Source organism: Chaetura pelagica, unplaced genomic scaffold (assembly GCF_000747805.2).
Source record: "Chaetura pelagica isolate M959 unplaced genomic scaffold, ChaPel_1.0 scaffold72, whole genome shotgun sequence".
NCBI lineage: Eukaryota > Metazoa > Chordata > Aves > Apodiformes > Apodidae > Chaetura > Chaetura pelagica.
This window is the reverse complement of record NW_009952560.1, coordinates 10,796-32,140: the sequence shown is the minus strand read 5'-3', so window position 1 is coordinate 32,140 and position 21,345 is coordinate 10,796.

Genomic DNA, 21,345 nt, shown 5'->3' with positions numbered 1-21,345 from the left:
CATTAGCAGAGGTCACTGAAAACCATTAATATTTTAAGCACAAAAAGTATGATTCTTGTATGTGAAGAAAATTAAAGAATTCCATGACAAAAAACACAGACTGTGTCTTATTCTTGAGGGGTTGGCCTCTATAACACTGCTTTACTCATGGCACAAAACCACAGTAAAAAGTCCTATCTGAGCCCCTCAGGGTATTGGGTTCTTTCAGTTCACTGCTGAAAGACTGGGTGAAATCTCTGCTCTATTGATCTCTTGGATCAAACCACCTTTTGTCAATGGGTGCATCTTGTAAAATAAGATGGAGTTGCTCCTGTGTCAGAGCTTCTTGTCTACAGGAATGTGAGAAAGAGCCCTACAATATTAGCATTATCATCTGTAATGGAATTGTGCCCATACTCCTCAGTCCAGGATCCAGGCTCTGTCACAGTACTTACTATATATACATACTTATCTAATGAAAAAGTTTCTGCCACAAAGAATTTACAAGGCAGACTAATGACAAGTCATAAGATGAGGCAGAACGAGGCAGATGTGCCCAACAGGTGGGATGGGGAGGAGGTGACAGTAAGATGATCCTGGTTTTGTGTAGACTAATGGAACACACAATATAACTCACCACTTGCTCAGCTGGTGACAACATCCCAGTTGTATAACACTATTTTTTTAAGGACCCACAGAAACACTGTGAGTCATGGCTGAGGGGTGTTATGGAAGCCCCTAAGAAAGGCTCTGATGACACTTCAGAAAAAAGCTTTTCTAGCCACCAAGGGAAAAGGATGACTGTCTTATGGAAGTACTTAACAGGGTTATTATCCCATGAGCTGATGATGTAAATTACTAAAACTAATTCTAAGATATACAATAGGCTTAATAGGCCTAAACCTTTGAAGAACGTATGACAGGTTCCCCTTCCTGCTTATTAATACTGACATCTTTTCTTACATCTGAAAAAGGTTCTGTGTAGTTCATTTGTGACTTTACTCATAATCACTTTAGCAACACTTTCCCCAAGCAAATCCTTTTCTCCAAAGTAATTAGAGTACACAGACTAAAAACAAGTGGTACTCCAAAATAAATGCTGATCACAGCAACTAACTCCCTAGTGAAAAATACCCATGAAAGTTACAAAAAGCCCAATTTGACCTTCATTACCAACATGCCACATTTTTTTGTGATCACAATGAACTGAAGGATTTACTGTTACTGTTTACTGTTATTAAAGTTAAAATAAAACCCCCTAACCAACCAAAAAGAGGCTGTTGCATCCCAAGCTCTGTGAACACCACTGTGACAGCTGGGATGACTTTCCATTGGAGCTAACACAACTCAACAGGTCAACTACCTGCGAAAGACTCAGCTTGGTCACTTCCTTAATTAATCATAGCTTAATGACTTCAGGGAATTTTGGAAAGATAAGTAGATGGATAAATGGGAGATGCCAATGTCAAATACAGCAACTGGAAATCCTCTTGCTTTGTATCATGCTGGAAGTGCTCCATCTAGTGCAAGGAGGACTAATACACATCATGGAAAGACACCAGGTGGATCAAATTTACATTTAAGATAACAACTTTGATTCTGTTGTTATTACTGAAGTCTAAAATAAAATATTTTAGGGACTGAAATATTAGCATTTAAGAAAGATTCCATGGACAAAACGCAAAAAAGAAGCATTTCTGATTTTTTGATAAAATAAGTTGGAAGTAGATGCCATTGAGTGGAGTAAGTTTTCAAACACCCTCTTCTCTCAACATGCAAAATCCTCATGTCTTGTGGGCAAGCAAATCTAAATTAGTTGGCTCCTGGTTTCTGTCACCATAGCCATGACCCTCTGCTAACTACCTGCTCCTCCCACAGCTGACATGCCATAAGGAAAGAAAATCTGTGCCAACTTCTGACAGATCAGTGAGGTGCCAGGAAAGCTCCCTTACCCACAAAGAACCTCATCTTCCTGAACTGAACTGTGGCTTTCTGCACTTGGAGCTTCATGGGGTGTGTCTGCTTTTGAATTCTTGACGTATCCTATCAATAAAGTAGGAGAGATAAGGTAAGACTTCACAAGGATCCCTTCTGAGAATCATTCACAGCCAAAATATGGTTTCCATTAGCTTTCACAAACAATTAGGAAACCATTCTTCCATCAGGAGGGCAGTAAGTTGGCTCTATACTGCTGCTGCACTCTTTGCATTCTCCTTGGTTTTTTTCTTATTTGTTAAATCAAAGCTCTCTGGCCTCACACACTGCAGGAATTGGATACTGTCCAAACCCCCACATCTGTAGGGCAGAAAGAAGCCACAGAAGTTCAGACAAAGATGATCAAGAGCTGAGTTTTCAAAAAGGCTTCAGTCTGACTGGTCCCAATGCTAGCTCTCATTTCCCAAACAGACAAGATGTGCTAATTATGGTTTTACCTAAAAAGTTCAGCTTAAAATACAGATCAGACTACCCCCAGGATCCAAAATGTTAATCTCGTCTTGCCTTCCCATCTTTTTTTCCCCAAAATATCATTTTCACTTTGCAATGAAAACAATGCTGGGAATCAGATCCATGCATTTTTTTTTGGTTTGGATTAATTTCACTTTTGCATTTGAGTACAGGAGATAGTTATAATCAGGAGAGTCAGTAGAGATTTCTACATTGTCCCTCCCATCAGCAGAAAGATAAGCAATTCCAAAATGTGACTCAAATACTAGACTGAATTATTCCCTGCCATTCTATCCACAGAACACAGAAAGAGCAGCAAAACAAGAATTGTAACATAGATCCTGCAGTTACAAGCCTAAATTAGGTAGGATGATTCCAAGTCTGTGTCCTATTCTGAAAACAGAAATATAATCATAGAATGGTTTGGGTTGGAAGGGACCTTTAAAGATCATCCAGTTCAAGCCCCTTGTCATGGACAGGGACATCTTTCAAAAGAACAGGTTGCTCAAACACCATCCAACCTGATTGGACTTTGAATACTTCCAATGATGGGACAAAAATAAATAATATATCATCAAATAACATCTCACAGAAGAGTTTGCTTCAGACTGGCTCTCAGTATATGTAGATGTTATCAGTGGTATGTCTGTCTACCTATCATGCAACCCACTCTGGCTCTCAGTATATGTAGATGTTATCAGTGTCTGTCTACCTATCATGCCACCCACTCTTAAGTTCTAGGTTACTGGGGCACTGCATGAGCATAACTCAGTGAATAGATCATGCAAACAGGTAAAGCTAAACTCTGCACTTGTGCACCCCATGACATTGGAGAATTTGCATAATTACTGCTGTACTTTGCCTCTTTCTTAGCATAACAAGGACAATGAAGCATAGTAAGAATCTGCACTATTGCCTTTTGTTCTGAAAACATCCCCCCTTGAATCCTACAAACATTGCCATTTTTATCTGCCAAGAGAACACCCTCGACCTCAAAAAATCTGGCCATAATCCTGACAAATAATGTAAATCTCCTTCTGATAACTTAAATATCATGCATAGCACAACAAACAATCTATCTAAACCAAGAACTGTTGAGTCAGAAATAAAATAATCCACTAATTGTGCTCTTCTGGAATGGATGACTGTATAATGTCCTAATCAGAAGGCTGAAATCACATTTGCATTTAGATAAAGCCCTGTTTAAAAAGAGTCAAGTATAAAAGGAGACACTGAGACTATTGTGGCATTTCTCTGCATTGCATAATCATTTAAATTCCTGATAATGATATTCAGATAGTGAAGCAGGGGCTGACCAAAGCCAATTAATCTTGCACTCTGCATTAGCAAGCTTGTCAATTGACCCAGTGTACAGCTGAACCCATGATGATACTGATAGGACACTGCCACTGCTCTCAGATGAGATTTTTTTTATGCTACTGTGACTGTTTTTCAAGCAAATCTCTACGGTTTAACAGTTAGAATCTCAGTCCCTCTGGCCTCGTTAAACGGCCACCAAAGCTGAGCTTCAGAGACTGGAAGTGTTAATTAAAGGGTTACCTGAGCTATTGCTGTTTACAAGCTGGCTCCCCCTTCCCTCTCTTCCCCCAGTACAGAGACTGGAGATGTGTTTTCTTATCCTAGTCAAACCTGGTGATGTTTAAGGAATTGATTTTACAGCATCCTAGCAAAGTGGCACAGTAGTAGCCTTATGCCCATTTTTAACACTGAGGAACCAAGACAGGCTTGGATTTCACTCACTTTATTTAGCCAATTAGCTGATATAAAACTAGCCTGGAACACTGCCTGACCAGCTCACCATAGTCAGGTGAGACAAAACAGGGCAACAATGATCCAAAGGTGTGGAATACCAACCACTGAGCAGCACTTAGCAGAATGGAGCTGGGTTCCCACAGACTGTCTCAGCATTCTGACCTCTGGATAATAAACTTATCTTTACACCACAGGACCCTCTGCTGGGGAGAGCATTGCCATTGACCACTGCCACCCTGCACAGAGCCAAGCACACAAACCAGGAGCTGGAGGGAAAAGAAACTAGAAATAGAGAGATAGTAGAAATAGTGAGATAGACCCATTTGATACTCTTTTTTTTACTGTTCACTCTGTGTTACCTAAGGTACCTGTGGGATCCAAAACATGGTACCAGTGACTGCAGCTGGCTCCAGGCTCTTGTTCCAGATTGTCTGTTATGTGAGTTCATCACACTGCATGTTCAAGAGTAAATGCCTCATAAAAACCAAAACCAACCCAAAACCAAACCCCATATCATATCCCTGGGTCTAAGTGGCCTGTGTTCAGACTAAATCATAGACATCACTGAGAAGTACTAAGCAAACAAACTGAAAAAAAATTAATTGAAGAAAAACAAATGCAAAGTATCTATTGAGTAGCATTAGTCTAGTTTTAATTAGGAAGATATTTAAGAATATTCCCAGCAGTATAAGTTCTCATAACATAGCAGAATACAGGCTGTATTTCAAACCTATGCATGATTTTAGCTATCTTGGGAATTCACTGTTGAACTTGGAACATCTTACACAGTTATCTAAGGTGCCAAAATTATTTGTCCTCCTTGAAGTGTCTAATAACAGACTCTGCAAGAGAAAAAAAATCACTAGTCAACTTAGTATTAAAAATTCCTTGCCAAATTCTGTAACCTGAGTCATTATGGCTTCACTAAATCTGCTTTTATTATGATTACAGATTTCAAAAGTGGTATTTGTGCAAAATGAGATGGTAAAATTTTCTACACAGGAAACTAATAATCAAACTGCCAAAATAAGAACAAAACTGGAAGCCTCTTGAAACCCCTTTAATCACAAAACATCTTGGTTCATGTTTTGACATGAGTCCAGGAAGACACCCATGTGGGCTGTTGCTCAGGATTTCTACTCTGTCTTTGTGTTTGGCTACACCAGTCCTCCCAGGTTGCACAGGTTCCCAGCTGGTAAATACAGGAAAAGCCTATGACTCCAGGCTCTGAGTTCTTAAATACACTTACACCTCATTGCAGCAGAGTGGCAGACCTTACCAGTTTCAGGGAACTAACTAACTGCCTTTTCTGGTTACTACACTGTAGTGTAATTTCTGTATTCCCCAGTAGGTCACAGGAGAGTGAGTGTGTTCAAGGCCAGCTCTGCAGGCTCTGCTGCCGTAGGCAAACCAGCAAATGTCCCTCCCTCCCAAGTCACATTCACTCAGAGAGCTACTGAATGTTCTGCAGCCCTGGGCAATAGTCTGCCCTGTAGAGATGCCCCTCCTCGTGTATGGGTGAGCATGTACAAAGCTGAAGTCACTTTCTCATAAACTCATCTCTCCAGCACACTGGGCTTTTATTAAGATCTGCTGGTTTGATGTGATCACTTCTGACGAGCTGTGGCCTGTCATTGTTGTGGATTTTGTCCTTTCTAAATATGATCTGTAAAGCCCTATTGCATGAATGATAATATCCAGTCTTGTTCTGGTCACTTCTATTGCTGTTCTTCTGTTTTATGCTTTGCTTGATGCATGAGGCAGAGAAGCAGTGTCAAATGACAGTGCACCAGCAGCACATTTTGGGGGCAGAGCCCTGCAGTGTGAAGTCAGCTTTACACAGCACCAGCAGAGCATGCAGGGGTTTAAGAACTGGCTACATGACAGATCTCCAAGACCTCTTTGCTGACAAGGAATCCCCATTGGCTGGACACCCTTCATGCAGTTCTGTAGCACCAGTATTAGGCCAAATGCTACTCAGAACTATTAGCAGCGCCTCCCTGCAAATATAAAATTATAACTGGTAAAACTTGACAAAGATGTACACAATGTCAACATGGCAATCTGAGAAAATATGGTAAACTGGATGAGCTGGGTCCCAAGCTGTGCTTTAATACACTTGATACAAACAACTCCAATTGCAAGTTATACCCACACAATAGGGAACCATAACCTTGAAGGAAAAGTTCTACAAAAAGAACTAGATAGCTGTACTGAACATCAGCTCCTAGTGAGCTGCTGTGCAAAAAACAAATGATAGTGATTCCTGAATGTACAAACAAGGAAACTGAATAAAAATAAAGTAACTTTCAGAGGGAAAATTGGAATAGAACTCCATTTTATTTTTTATATCCACATTAAAATATATATATATATTAATAGGCTGCCACTATCCTAGCAATTCTCCAGACCTCAACCAGCTACTGCAAGTCCATTGTAAAGGACAAAAAGGAAAGAGCTTCACACAGTTGAACTGCCCTGGCAAGCAGCATGCAGCCTGGGAGCTGTAAGGCACAGATGTGCTGGTCCAGCATGAGATGCCTGACTTCATGCAGAGTTTCCTGGGTCAGATTTTAATACCACATCAGACAGAGTCAAACTGTATCATCTAGTTGTCCGTCTGGTCTCAAACCCTGAAAATTTAAGGTGCTGAACAAAGAGATCTGAGCACACCTGGTAGCCTAGCATGCTCAGCACAAGAGATCCATATTTTCAGGCCCTGAGAAACACGAGTTCTCTTGCAGATCAAGTGTAGATTATATTTTTTTCTTGCCACTCACTTTATGATCCCTTTACTGCTGATACAGTGTAAAGTAATTTTAATGCAACTGGAAATCAGATCTATAATATGTTTTTTCTTAGGGTAGGACTAAAAGCTTAGAAGACCTGAATGGTAAAAGAAAACTCAATACAGACATAAATCAACATGTCTATAAAAAGGTACAAAAGCCCTGGGCTTGGGCCATAAAAAGACAAATTATTGTCATCATGAAGACCACTTCTATAAATTAACCAAAGCCACAAGGCAAATGTTTTACCTCACAGTCTTGTTTAGTACCACAAAGCAGAGACCTGCAGTACATCAAACACAAGCAAAAAAAACATTCAGGCTTTTGCAATCTAACACCAGTGAGGAAACATGTTGCCCACACTGAGGCCAGATTGCCCTGTTCTGGATAATTAATAAGCATGCTCAGACTAATTAGAGTAATATTCTTTGGAGCATGCTCACTAAATGTCAAGTTCAGGCAGCAAAGGGAGATGAATCTCCCTGGCTTAGGTGCAGTTCAAACTTCTCTGCTTATTCTTCTCTCCTGACAATGACTTCTCCTGGCTTAAAGAAAATTCTGAAAGGCAGAGTCTCAAGGGAAACTGTTCAGTTCAACTGCTGCCAACATAAATTTGTTCTCAGTGGCCAAATCTGTAAGTATTTACCTTTGAGATCACACCTGAATATGAACTGAGTTGTATCTGGATGCCATGAGATTTAAAGCAGAACTGCCTGTTCATTCCTTCCTTGTAAATATTGTATTTTGAAGTGCTCTTGTGCTTAGTCCCAGAGTAGCAATCACGGTTCTTCCTACTACATTATAGTTAGTAAACAACTTTCAGGCTGCACTTACACCACCTTCTAATGCTTTTTGAATCTTCAAATTCTTTTTTTACAAGCTTCCAATTGGGCACGATACAAGCTACCACAAATTTTGTTAAAGGACTGATACCCAGGTGGCAGCACAAGCTACGAAAGTTCTTTGGAAGGGTGCAAACATGCTGGCTTTGATGAATGAAAACATTAATTGTATGAACAGATCATATAAGCATGAGAAGAATACAAAGGGCATAAGTTTGTCATGGTTCCTAACTTGACTAAGGAAGGACAAACTGGTTCAAGTTTCTTTTACTTTTTTGCTTTAAGATAGGTCCATTTTGCTTGTGCATTCCAAATTTATTAGAAAAAAAGAGGGTAAAAGCACATAATTCAAGCAGCTATCACTTAGTGCAGAAAGGGCTCTACTTAAGAAAGAAAAAGTACAAGAGTTGAATGGGAAAGTCATGGAAAGGTAAGAGTCAGAATTTTAAAAAGCAAGAGAAGTCACTGTGACCCAACACTATTGACTAAAGATTAATAAAAAACTGTTTGCTTGGTTTTTTTGAGCCAAGAATGCCCAACATACACTCCATAACATTCCTTTAGTGCAAACATCATATGCAGCCTACAAGGAAACAAAACCCACAGTATAGCAGGGCTTTCCAGTGTGACCTCTCATCCTACCAGTCTACCACAGCACGTCCTTTCCAGTCCTGACCACACACACATAATCCCTAGACTAATGACAGTGGCACTTGTACAATGCCCTGGGATCTGCAGTTCATCCTGTAATCATCCTTCCCAATTTACATTATCCTTTACAGCAGCATCAAGAACAACTTGCTGCCTCATTATTTCAAATCCACACCTGCTGAGATTTCACATCTTCCAATTCTTTGCTCTCAATCCAAGCAATAATCTGAGCCAAAACCTTCCCTGCCATAAACCCTGTCTGTGGTGGAATGATACCATGGATGAATTTGGCCCATCACATCTTGCTCAAGATCCATTAAGAAGTGCTTAGAGCAGCAGTATTAGAGAACATTTAAGTGCAGGAGTCTTTAGCCTCTTAAGGGGGATTTTAACTTGTACAGTTCACTAATCTGGGATTGTTACCATACCAACAGCTAATCATGTGGGCAGATGCCCACCATAGCTTCTGAGGTCTTAAAGCCATACCTCTAATTTTCCCCACAACTTCACTGTCACTCTCCATGGCCTAGCCTAGCTCAAAGAGAATCTGCTTCATAAGACAAAAAACCAGAAAAGTCTGGCTAGCAACAACCTTATGGCAAGGAAAGAGGTCCCAGTCCAGCAACTGTTTTTTGAGAAAGGTTCCTTATCCCTGAAAATCCTCTACTGCCTGCAGTGGGATGTCACAAGAGAGAGCTCCTCACAAAGCCAGCTGCAGGATGAGATTTGTACATTCTCCTTGCTTTGGATGGTGAAAGAGCTTGATGCACCACCACCCCCTTCCTGCAGGGACCGTTGTCCTCCAAGGGTTATAAGATACTGTTATTTTTTAAAGTTATGAAGATATTCTTTTGAGATTAAATTAAAAGTGCTGAAGGAACTCCATCACTCAGGAAATCAGTACCTGGCTCCAGAAAGGGCTATTTAAAAATTTATTCCAGTGCTTCATTATTTGACCCTATTAAAAGAAGGAAGTAATTAAAGCTGCATCTGAGCAGTGATGGCAGATGTTACCTAGTGTCATATATTAAAGTTGCAGCTGTACCCACTGCTTGAGCCCAGGACTAAATGTGTTTCTCCCTACATTAGCTCAGTCCTTGTTGTTTATCTCCTATTCTGATTTAGCACAGACTTCCAAAGGGAAAACAGAAGCTTTATGCTGAAAGAAAACACTTTTGTAATTCTAAATAGTTTTTCAAACTCTACCTATAGATCAGACTCCTAACAATACCAACAGGCCAGCCCAGCTCCACTGACCTCAACAGACCTGCAGTCATTTATCGTACAGGATCTGTGCCCCCAGGAGCATCATTCACCCTGAAGAGCTAAAAGGGCACCTGTGCACCCCAGCACACCTCATGTGGAAGAAAGCTGCTTGTCACCTATTCTCATGGTAAAGTCATGGACATGCTTTAGATGGGAATAGAAAGCAAATGCTGAGAACTTGTATACAGCTTCCCTCCTCCTCCATCACCACTGAGATTTAAATTACTATCAGTTATAGAAGATGAAAAAAATATTTTAAAAAATAATCTTACAAATCTATGAACTGCAGAGGTATCTACAATTTAAAGCCACTGTTGCATTTTACTTACACTTCTAGGGAGGTGGTGGCTGCCCCATCCTTGGAAGTGTTGAAGGGCAGTTTGGATGGGGCTTGGAGCAGCCTGGGCTGCTGGGAGGTGTTCTGCCTAAGACAGGGGGGTTGGAACCAGATGATCTTGAAGGTCCATTCCAACCCAAACCATTCTGTGATTCTATGATACAATTACTAACACTGCATTACACAGTGTTATACACTATATTATTAGCACTATTATATTGCACCTTTTCAGAAAAAAAGGTCATCTTATTTCTTCCCAATCCTATACCAACAGAACTCAAGATCAGGCTCCCTTTCACTTTGTCCCAGAACCCTCTAAGCAGTTTTCAAGAAAGATGGGATTTTAACCATCTTCTGCATTCTGTCCCAGAAAATTCATCCACTGTTAAACAATCCTCACCATATACAGAGCTCACAGAACTCAAATATAAATGCACACCAAATATCTTCAGCTCTAGTTTCCCCAAAAAGACACACTAAAAGAAACTAAATCTTCACATGACAAAACAACAGCAGAACCTAAAATAGATTCTGGATATCCTGTTAGACAGGTAAAGAATTTACAACTGGGACATGATCTCTTCAGATTTTCACTTCCTCCCCTGCCTTTTGGATATTTTTTTCACTGAGCCAGAATAATATATCAGAAACCACTCTACAGAACCCTACAGGCCATTTGTTTTCAGAGGAATAGAGCTTCCTTTAATTGATCAAATGGAACATAACTGTATTGAGTGACTAATATATAGCTCTGGCTGAGATGAAGTTAGTGGAAAAAACATTTATGTTTTATTGTCTATAGAGTTGAGTTCAGGCCAAAACTCTTGATCTGAAGTCCAGCTCATGGCTCTGGCTACAATAGATTAAAACAAACATGCTGCATTTTGCATAAAGAGAGAGTTGGATCTCACTTTTGGCCCTTGATGCTAAAGGTAAAATCTTGCTTTTACCCCTGGCAAAGGCAGAGCTCTTAGCACCCCAGTGCAGAGATCCACTGCATTACACACTGACACCAGGGATTCAATTATCCTGTTGTACTATGCCTGGACCACAGATGCACAAGCAAAAAGAGCCAATCCTCTTGGATCTCTAAGAGGGAAAGTGTCTGAGAAAAGAAACTGTGCTCCAGAAAATTACGTGGCTTGTGCAAAGCCACACGAGGAGTCAAAAGCAGAGCTGGGAACAGAAGCTCTATCTTCTGGTCCTCAAACCACCACCTTACACAAAGAATTGTGCTGCTTGCTGCCTTACACAGTGATTCACAATAGCATTCCTAATTCCAAAAGCTATCTTCTGACTCTTTGGAACCTATGTCTTAATTATTTTTTATGTATGTCAGCTAAACCAGGTTTAATATCCTCTCTATGTCTGAATTTTTTAGTTAATACTCAATCTTTCTGAATGGCTCTGGGGTGATTAAAATATTTCCTTTACCCTTAAGTATTTGGATGTTGATACAAAATGCCACAATATTGTTTTCCCTTAGCAGCAGACAGCACATTTAACAACACCTGTCTGAGTGAATAAATGTGGCAGGACAGCTCTTCTAACTGGCAAAAGCCCTTGATGGAAATGGAGCTGCCTTAGGTTTTCATCCATGATTCAGATTTGTTTACATTTTGTGAAACCTCAGGAAAAGGGAGAATAAAAGCTTTAGTTCAATTGAAGTCATGTTGTTAACCTCCAGTGCTAATAATTAACTAAATTATGCTGAATTAATTTGATGTAATTATTGGTGATGGTACAAAGAGTGGCCTAGAGAAAGTTTGAGAGACAGGAGGAACAGAAGTCTTAACAATACAAAATACCCCATAAATAGCATCTTTTTTTTTGTTTTTTTTCCTGCCAGAGTGAGTCAAAGACACAAAATGAGTTCATTACAATCATCTGGCTTCACTCAACCCTCCAAATTACCCCAATACCCAGACAAATAGCTGTGAAATCCAGCAAGTGAACTAGAATTAAAATATGCCTTGACGAATTTGACACAGCACTCAGCACCAAGTGTCTTTCCCATCCTATTATCTAAACAATACAGATTTAATCATATCTTTAAGAGAGCCACAATGCTTTTCCTTTAACTGAAGACATTAATTAAGAACATTTTCTAGTTGTAGTGTTGTCAGTTGGGTATTTTTTGATGAACAAAATGGAGACTGCTTATGGTATATTCTCATTTGATCTGCAGTTTTTATCAGGAGTTTTCAGACTTACTCAATCCAAAACAAACAAACCCCAATTATAAAAACAAACATCTGTCTTTCTCCTTCCCAATTTATTATGTCTGTGATTTGCCTTGAAAAAGTTATCAGAAATGCATTATTTGCCATGAAAATACACATATTTTACTCAGGCTTTTTAAAATTCTCATGTACTAAACAAGTGATCAGATAAAAAAATCACACGTGATTCTCAAGTCTTGGGAAGATTAAACTGAAAATTAAAAATATGAAATTCTATGCAAATAAATTCTTTAAGCACCTCTACAGGAATCCCCCACCTCCTCCTTCCACTCCTGGAGGAAGCACACCTAGTCTCTATGACACTTCCATTTACAGCCTAGTCAGATGCCACCAACAAGGGATGCATTTACCAAACAAAACCAGCAAAAGGCAGGCCACCAAATACTGCAGCCAAACCAAAGTCACAAACCTTTTACTGCAGCTAGAAGCTGTCAGCAGGTGGCCTATCTTCCCATTTGTGGACTGGGGGGGACACTGAAGACTCCCACCCACCACAGCTGTATATAAACCCTGAGGTAAGCCCTTCATTCCCTTGTTTCCACCAGGCTTTGTCGTGTTTATGGATTTAGAACCCTGGGTTATTTTTCCGTTGAAAAGAATTTAAAAATTAGGAGTTCAAATTCCAGCATTACTGCATTTAATATTTTACAGTCCTGGAGGACTGGTAACATCTAACCATGAATTTACACCATCTGGGTGCCTTTGCCTGTTCAGCTTCAGTATGAAATACTACTTGACTTACATTTGTCCTAATCCTGTAAATATACAAGCTTCTGCTGCATTTTTATTATCCTCAGTGACAAGAATAAAAATATTACCTCTAACATCACCAATGACATCTGAGGAGAGACTCCTAATGCTTAGCTGTAATAAATTAATAGTATTTTTCTAATTTGCTAAGTAGGTGCTGCAAGCACCCCCACAGCTTCCACCCACACCCAAGAGTTCTGATGATGCTCCAACACAGCTGATCTATCAGAGCTCAGTTTAATTGCCAGCAGGCTCTGATCAGACTCACCATTTCCAAACAAGTTATATTACCTCTATAATTTATGCATTTGATTTCAATAGATCCTTCACACTCAGTTCTCAGAGGGCAAAAAGTGTTTTCCATGGGGAAGCTGCCAACATTTTCAGAAGAACCAAACTGACTTTCCCCAAGAACAATTTATGTAAAATATTATTTGTGAAGAGACATGACAACGTAAAAGTAAATTTAGTTTGATGGTTTGTTTGAAGTCTCCTGGTAGCTGAAAGAAATTATCTGAAATAGTGTATATTGCGATAAATTAATGTCCAACATAAGAAGCTGGAATAGTGGGATCATATCTCTTTTGGAACTCGATTTAATCATAGAATGGTTTGGGTTGGAAGGGACCTTAAAGATAATCTAGTCCCAACCCCCCTGTCATAGGCAGGGACACCTCCCAGCAGCCCAGGTTGCTCCAAGCCCCATCCAACCTGCCCTTCAACACTGCCAGGGATGGGGCTCCCACACCTTCTCTGGGCAACCTGTTCCAGTGTCTCACCACTCTCACACTAAAGAATTTCCTCTTCATGTCTAATCTACACCTCCCCTCTTCAAGTTTTAAGCCATTTAATCCATATTAATGTCTCCTGTTTTATTCAATACAGATTAGAAACATTAAACTTTTTTTTTTTTGTCCTTTTACTGACATGTCCTGGTGTGAGAACACCAGGTTAAATAAATGACCTACAACCATGCTGACTGGATGTGGAGGACTTAATCTTTTCTACCACAGTTTCTCCAGGCAAATGCCACAGAAGACAGCATTAATGTCAGGAGTCCAAATTCCTGGCTGGTGTAAATCAGCACAATTCTATTAATTTCTGTTGTACCACAAAAACCTAGGTTTGCTGGCAACCCCTGGGCTTAAGTTTTATGACTGTAGTTTCTCCTCAGTGATAGAGGAGTTACTGAGTTGCTCAGCTGTAACAGATGGACAACACTCCTGCAATACAAGAACCTTTTGAAGGTTAATTCACGTTTAAAGATATTTTGAGTATATAAGTAATGTATATTAGAACTCTGAAGGCCTACTAGGCTACTACAATAGAACACACTATACAAAGCACCTGAAAAATAATTTTTCCTATAGAATCACTAAGCAAAGGGCAGGCATGTCCTGAGCCAAGCTGAAGGGAAACATGGTGAGTAACTCTTTTACCCAGCACAGAAGGCACAAGAGGAGATACAGGAGATCTCACATATTCTAAAACCATTTGACACCAACCTGACAATGCAAAGGCTGTTGGTGTAAATGAGTTCATCAGCTTCTCCCTGACAGCAGTCCACACCTCCATCTCCAACTCCCTCTTCTCACACCCCCCAGCCTTGCTCTTCATTTCTATCGTCACAGACTTGATTTTCCCTTTCATGGATTTTTGCTTGAAAAAGCATCACTGCCTCAATTGTCTATTTTCAGCCTATATTTAAGAAAACCCTTTGGTTCCATTTGTAGTCACATCCTGTCTCAGCCTCCCCCTCTTTTTGTTCCTAAATATAAGGCTGATGCAATTTGATGTGACATGACAAAATAGCACATTTGCATCGGCAGAAACTTTCTCTCAACAGCAGTAATTAAAGGGAGCAGATGAGACACTGCTGAAATTGGTGTTTATTTAGCCTGGAAATAAAAGGCTTAAAGAGGACTTGAGAGGGGTGTTCAAGTGTGTCATGAAAATGAAATTCATCGATGAGTGCCTTTTACATGCCTCCTTACTGCAAAAGCAAATGGTCATTCAAACCATGTAATCCATTTAAACAGATTTTAAAAAACCCAAATAAATCAAGATTTTTTGTAGACTATATTCTTAACCATTGAAAATAATTTAATATGTTCCTTTGGATGATAAATAGTACCAAGACACTTGTGGTTACACATAAGGGCACTGAATCTCTAACTTCAGAGCACACGGCCTCTCAAATTGAGTAGGAGAGAACTGAGATCTCATGGACTATTGTGAAAATTAGGTGCTTATGTATTAATTTTTGAGTTGAGATGCAGCAGCAGAGAAGTGCTCAGCTTCACCTACAACACAGATTTTTGTCAATGGTCAAAGGTAGGAATTCAGAAACAGCAGCCCACTTATCTGAATGCAATTACTTCAACAGGATTCAAACAGCAGATTAAAAAGACACACCTAAACCAACATAATTTACTGTGATTGGTTTTGCTGAATGGATACACCGCAAATACTTGACAGGATCAGATCCTGTCAGCTTCCTGCACTGCATTCCATTATGAATGACAGCAATAGAAGGCAGTGGTGGGAGGGAAAGCAACATTTGGAAGCTGAAGGTTTTTTCTTAATTTCTAAAAAGCATGTTTAGTTTACATAACTGAAGAATTCATGGAAAGATCTGAGGGATGTTCCATAGACCACAGGATTTAAGCAAACAATATATTTTCAAGTGGAACTTCCTGCTCTTGGGAGAACCTTCCTTCTCTTCTTAGTCACATGAGGCTATTCTTTTAAATCCATCTGTGATTGGCACTACCACTCTGCTTAAAACTGGCAGACCACATTCTGAGCAGGCTCATTTCCATCCTAACACAGATGGCATCAAGAACAGGGCAGGCAGGAAAAAAATGAGTTTGAATATTATGCTTCAGTTTTATGGGTCAGATTACCATCCAAAGCCATCAAAATGGCAGCCCATATGTGATGTGTCTGCCATTGGAACTGAAGTGGTACACCATCATCATCTTCACATGGCTGGCTAGGAAGAAGTCTGATTTACCATTAAGCTCTGATATTTACAAGTAAAGTTATTTCCCTTCCCAAGAAAATTTTTAGTTTGACAAATCAAGAAAACAGCTTTGGTGAACCAAAAAGCAAAAGACATTATCACATCTTCATTCCTGAACAACTGTACCAACAAGGTCTCTTGGCAGAAGGCAGTTCAGCATCTATGCCAAATATTTGCTTAATAAGTGAGCCAGGTGCAGATGTTGGCTATGCAATTTGTTCTAACTTCTTTGTTCTACAATCCACAAAATTGGTCCCATGGCTTTGGGAGAAAAAACGGGTATGAAGAGCTCTTTGAATGTTTTCATTAGTGCAAGAATATCAACTGTTCTAAAGACACTCTTGTAGAAATAAGCAATGTGTCATTAGCAACACACATAACTATTAATTATAGAGTCAGCAGAGAGCTGTGTCCTAAGGATACCAAAGGGATGCTGAAACAAGGTCAAAAACATGGCATTCTGTTCCAAGCCTCCTACCCACATCCTGCTTCCCTGCAGTAGCCCACCAGAGGCAACTGCAGAATTCCATCAACTTGGGGGGTATCACCCCAGATGCTCCAGAAGCCAATCTTCTACATGTACAGGTTTAAAAGCAGGCAAGTGTCCTCCTAGGAGGAACCTATTAAACACTATACACCTATTTTAAGTCTACTATGTTATCATGGCACCTGAAATTCAAACCACCATCACCCTGTGTCATTACCAATGAGAAAAACTTCAATTCACAGGTTTTATCACCCTTCAACTTGTTTACATCATATTCAGGTTAAGATACTATACTGATAGTTCAGGTATTTGCTTCTTCTCAACCAAATACAATACACAGCAACAGCAGATTCCCTCCACCACGCTGAGATGACTAATCTAGTGGTAGCTCTGACAGAAGTATGAAAATATTGTTTCCTTTGGTATCTTTACTGGCAATTTGCAATTAGGGTTCTGCTCCTGCATTTCTCAGCATGGCTGGAACAGGGACAGGGGTGCTCCTAAACACAACATTCTGTTTCGAAATACATCCTGAAAACATGTACGGTCACAAAACAAACCTGTACCAACTTCATTTCTACCATTTGTTTGTGATTTGGTGTTTTCACCTTTTTCCCCCCCCTACAGGAAGCAAAGAAGCTCCTAACAATTTCCCTAAAACCAAACAGAAAAAATCACTTACAGGATTCAGAGCAAAGGAACTTTAATTATCTTCACAGATCTGGTCTGTCGAAGTCCAACAGAGCAAGAGACCTGCAGGGAAGAATCAATTTTCATTATCTGTTTCTCCGCAACTCGCTACTTAAAGTGCCATCAATAAAGAGGTGCAGAGAGGCCCATCTACAGCCCAATTTGTCAGGATGTAAGATTTCACTTCTAACTAGTTACGCGAAACATGAATTCATGGCCTCTACATCTACCTGAAAGGAGGTTGCAGGTGTTGGGCTCTGCTCCCTAATGACCAGTAACAGGACCAGAGGAATTGGGGTCAAGTTGCACCAGGGGAGGTTCAGATTGGATAGCAGGACAAACTTCTTCACAAAGAGTTGTGAGACATTGCAACAGGCTGCCCAGGGAGGTGGTGGAGTGTTAAAAAAAGTAGTGGACGTGGTGTTTCAGGAGATGGTTTAGTGGTTTGGGGTTGTAGGGTAGATGGCTGGACTTGATGATCTTGAAGGTCTTTTCCAACCTTGATGATTCTGTGATTCTATGATGTTACTAGATTATTGCTTTCAGTAAACTACTCAAAAAACACTTTGTAATAAACACACACTACACAAACATATAAATAGGGGTAAATTCCGAAGCACTCAGAGGAACTGAACCTTCAGCCTTTCCTGCTCAAAAGTTTCTGAAGGTAAAAAGGCCTTTACCTATTATCATGAGCCATTGTTTCCAGTATTCAGAACTATGTACAGTGACATAATAATTTCACAGAGATTTACTTATTTGTCAGAGAGCAGAACATTGCTTTGGAAAAGCATTTATCAATATTGGGACAGCCAGTAAGCTCATCAGTAAAAGGTAAGTAGTATTAGGCCTGGATGGTTATTTGGCTTTCCATTCCCACTGCTGCCATTTAAAGCAGAGATTACTTCTCTAATTCACTTAGCAGAGCATCAGGCACCTTTGCTCAGCAAGCCTTCCAGATCTGCTCAAAACACACCCAGCTTTGAGAACACAATCAAATAGTATCAGTCATTACATTTCATTGTTTAATGATAAACATTGCTTAATGTCTAACTCGAATTTCTACTTTGGAAACAGAAGAGTCTTTAAAAGAACAGTCAGTTCATGTCAAACATGAGGCTCCTTTACACTGCCAGAAGTGTGTAAGTGTAAAGGTGAATTACATTCCTAACACCTTTACTAGCTAGTGTTCAAGTTAAAGGAATTAATGTCCAACTTGATGTGCTATTTTTACCAACTAAAAGCCCAGTGTCTTCTCTTGCTCTCAGAACACAAAGCTGATCTGCACTCAAACACTTTTATGGATCATATTAATGATTCCTGGATGTTTGCACACCACCACCAAACAGCTGCAGCCTGGAACAATGTTTGCATGGTACTCTTTAATTCAGAATATAATCTTTTTTATAAAAAAAATCAAGTTGTAGTGTGCCCCTAAAACATATTTGAGAAAACATTAACTTGTTTTCCATTTGGAAGTGCAGAAACACTTCCAAGCAAAACTTTAGAGTAACAAAACCAAAATATTTCTGTTCAATTTCTTTATCACCTACCAGACACACTTGCCACATGAAAAGGAATAGAAAAGTGTTCTATGTCAAGTCTTTACGCCTTCATAAACAGTGATTAAGTATAATTTACTAAAAGTAAACAGGTATAAATCTGCCATTTCTAACACACCAAAAATTATTTATCAGACAGTTAAAATAAAAAGTGGGAGAGAAAAGCAGGATTATCCACACATCTCTCCAACAGCATAACAAGAAGAAGTTATGATCCAAAGGCCAATGAAATCAATGAAAAATGGCAGGAACAGTTCAGAAATCTGAAATGAAATGGGATTTAGGTACCTTCACCTTTATACTTTGTGTTTCCAAGAACAAAATCAAAATAATTCTTATTTTGTTCCTCATTTTTTGTGTTTGTCTTGATGTAAATTCACCTCAGTGCACAGACTAAAGTTGAAGCCATGTACACATTGTTCTTAAAAGAGTTGCCAGTCTTTGTTAACCAAATGAAGAATCCCACCTACTTGAAACATACTGTCCCTGTATATCACAGGTCTCCTTCCCACTGCTGCCAGAACAGGGTCAGAACTGGAATCAACTGCCATTCTCATTTCTTCCTTCCTCAGTGTGCACTGGTCAGCTTGTACTGAGAAATGTTTCCATAGGAATCTGACACAGCTTCTCCCTCATTTGTTTGCAGTGAAAGAGTTAATATATGTGACCCAAATATGGAGACCCATTTTAAACTTGCTGAAAATTGCTTTTTAATCCTAGCTCTCGAGGATTTCCCTTGAAACCATCTGCTGTGCACACTGGGTACTCTTTCTCTGTATATATGCAGGATTACTATAATATAGATTCTTTTGTGTAACTTCATACATTTCAGCATATTAAACAATTAGTTGGAATTTCCATTCTTTTCTGATTTCAACTGTATATCATAACAATGACTGTAAAAGACAAAACCAGTGATAAGTTCACAGCAAAACCAACACCCATATTTCTTATTTCTAACTGATTCAGTCAGTCAAACACTAAACAGGTTTAGGCAAATAGTTAGGAGCCATTTAACGAATATAACTTATGCATGTATTTAAAAATAAGCTCAAGCATCTTCCTGTCCTGGAATTAATTTAAGCATGTGCTTTCCCAACTACAGCATAGTTTGAAGACTGGAAGACACAATTAATAATGATAATTAGAGATAATATTTTAAAGTATTATTGCAAGTCTGTTTTTCAGCTTTATCTGTTTCCTTGCTAGGAACATTTATGCCACTGTATTTTTATAGTACAAATACTAAGGAGAAGTAATAAAGTCACATTCATAAATAAACTGTATCTTAAAATTGGCATACATGACCACACATATTTTAGCAGTCATCCAAAGCATAAACCAAAGAAAAATATATGGCTTCTTATCAGAATAATCAGAGCTAGAGTGACTGAAATAGCAAACATTCAGCAAGACAGATTTACAATCAATTTATTGGATCAACACATAAAGTAAAACAATCAAAATCCTAACACGATTATTGAGCATTTGCAACGTGGAATATTTTTTTTAAATGATGATTTGCCTGCAAACATTGCAAGAACAGAATGAAAATTATTTGCATAGTTTTAATCATGTAAGGGGGCACTAACATTTCAGAGGACAGACAGGCCAGTCTGTGAACTTCTGTGTGGCACATAAACACAGGTGAGAGCAACATAGCTGTGCATGGGCTCCATGCTAGCAGCCCTCAGCCCTCATTCCCATTATTCCACCCCACAGCCAGTCACCCAGTATCTCAGAGAAGTAAATGACCAAACAAAATCCCCCACCACAATATTCCCTTCACAACTAAAGATGGAATTTCATACCTTTTGATGCATTTTCCCTGAAAAGGAGTAGTGTTACATACAATTAATAAACAGGACAGATCTACACATGTTGGAAGAATGTGGAGAGAGGGGAAAAAAATCAAGGAAATAATTTTGTTTCAGCAATAACAGCTGTTGGAGCATCATCCTGCAGACATGTTACTTTTTAATATAAAACTGCTCAATATGAGTGAGGGGGTGAGGACAGAATCAATGCCTAACTACCCAGTTATTTTAGTGTTTCCATTTTAATGAGCTCCCTGCACGATTTTGTCCTTTTAATTTTCCTTCTCTAATCATCACATGAAATTAGTTTTGTCTTAAACATCAATGAAAAGAAATTCAGCTGTCAAAAAGAAAATCCTAAGATGGCTGGTAGCAGGTTCTTAAAAAATGACATGTTATACTGTCATTCCTTTCTGTATAAACCCAGAGCAATTCGTAAGATCCTATGGCACTACTTGGGATTAGACTTGAGTGACTGAAAACAGCTTCATGTCCTGTTACATCTGCTGATGTGCTAAATGGATAGTAAAGGGCTGTAACAGTGCTATGCCATTTGCAGATATATCAGTGCTGAAAAACACCCCCAATCAAATGCAAGATAAATAGATTAAAACCACCTTTCTCTGGCTAAAGGAAGGATTAATTGAAGCCTTGTCTTCATTCCAGCTGGGGAATAACCTGCTTTCCTG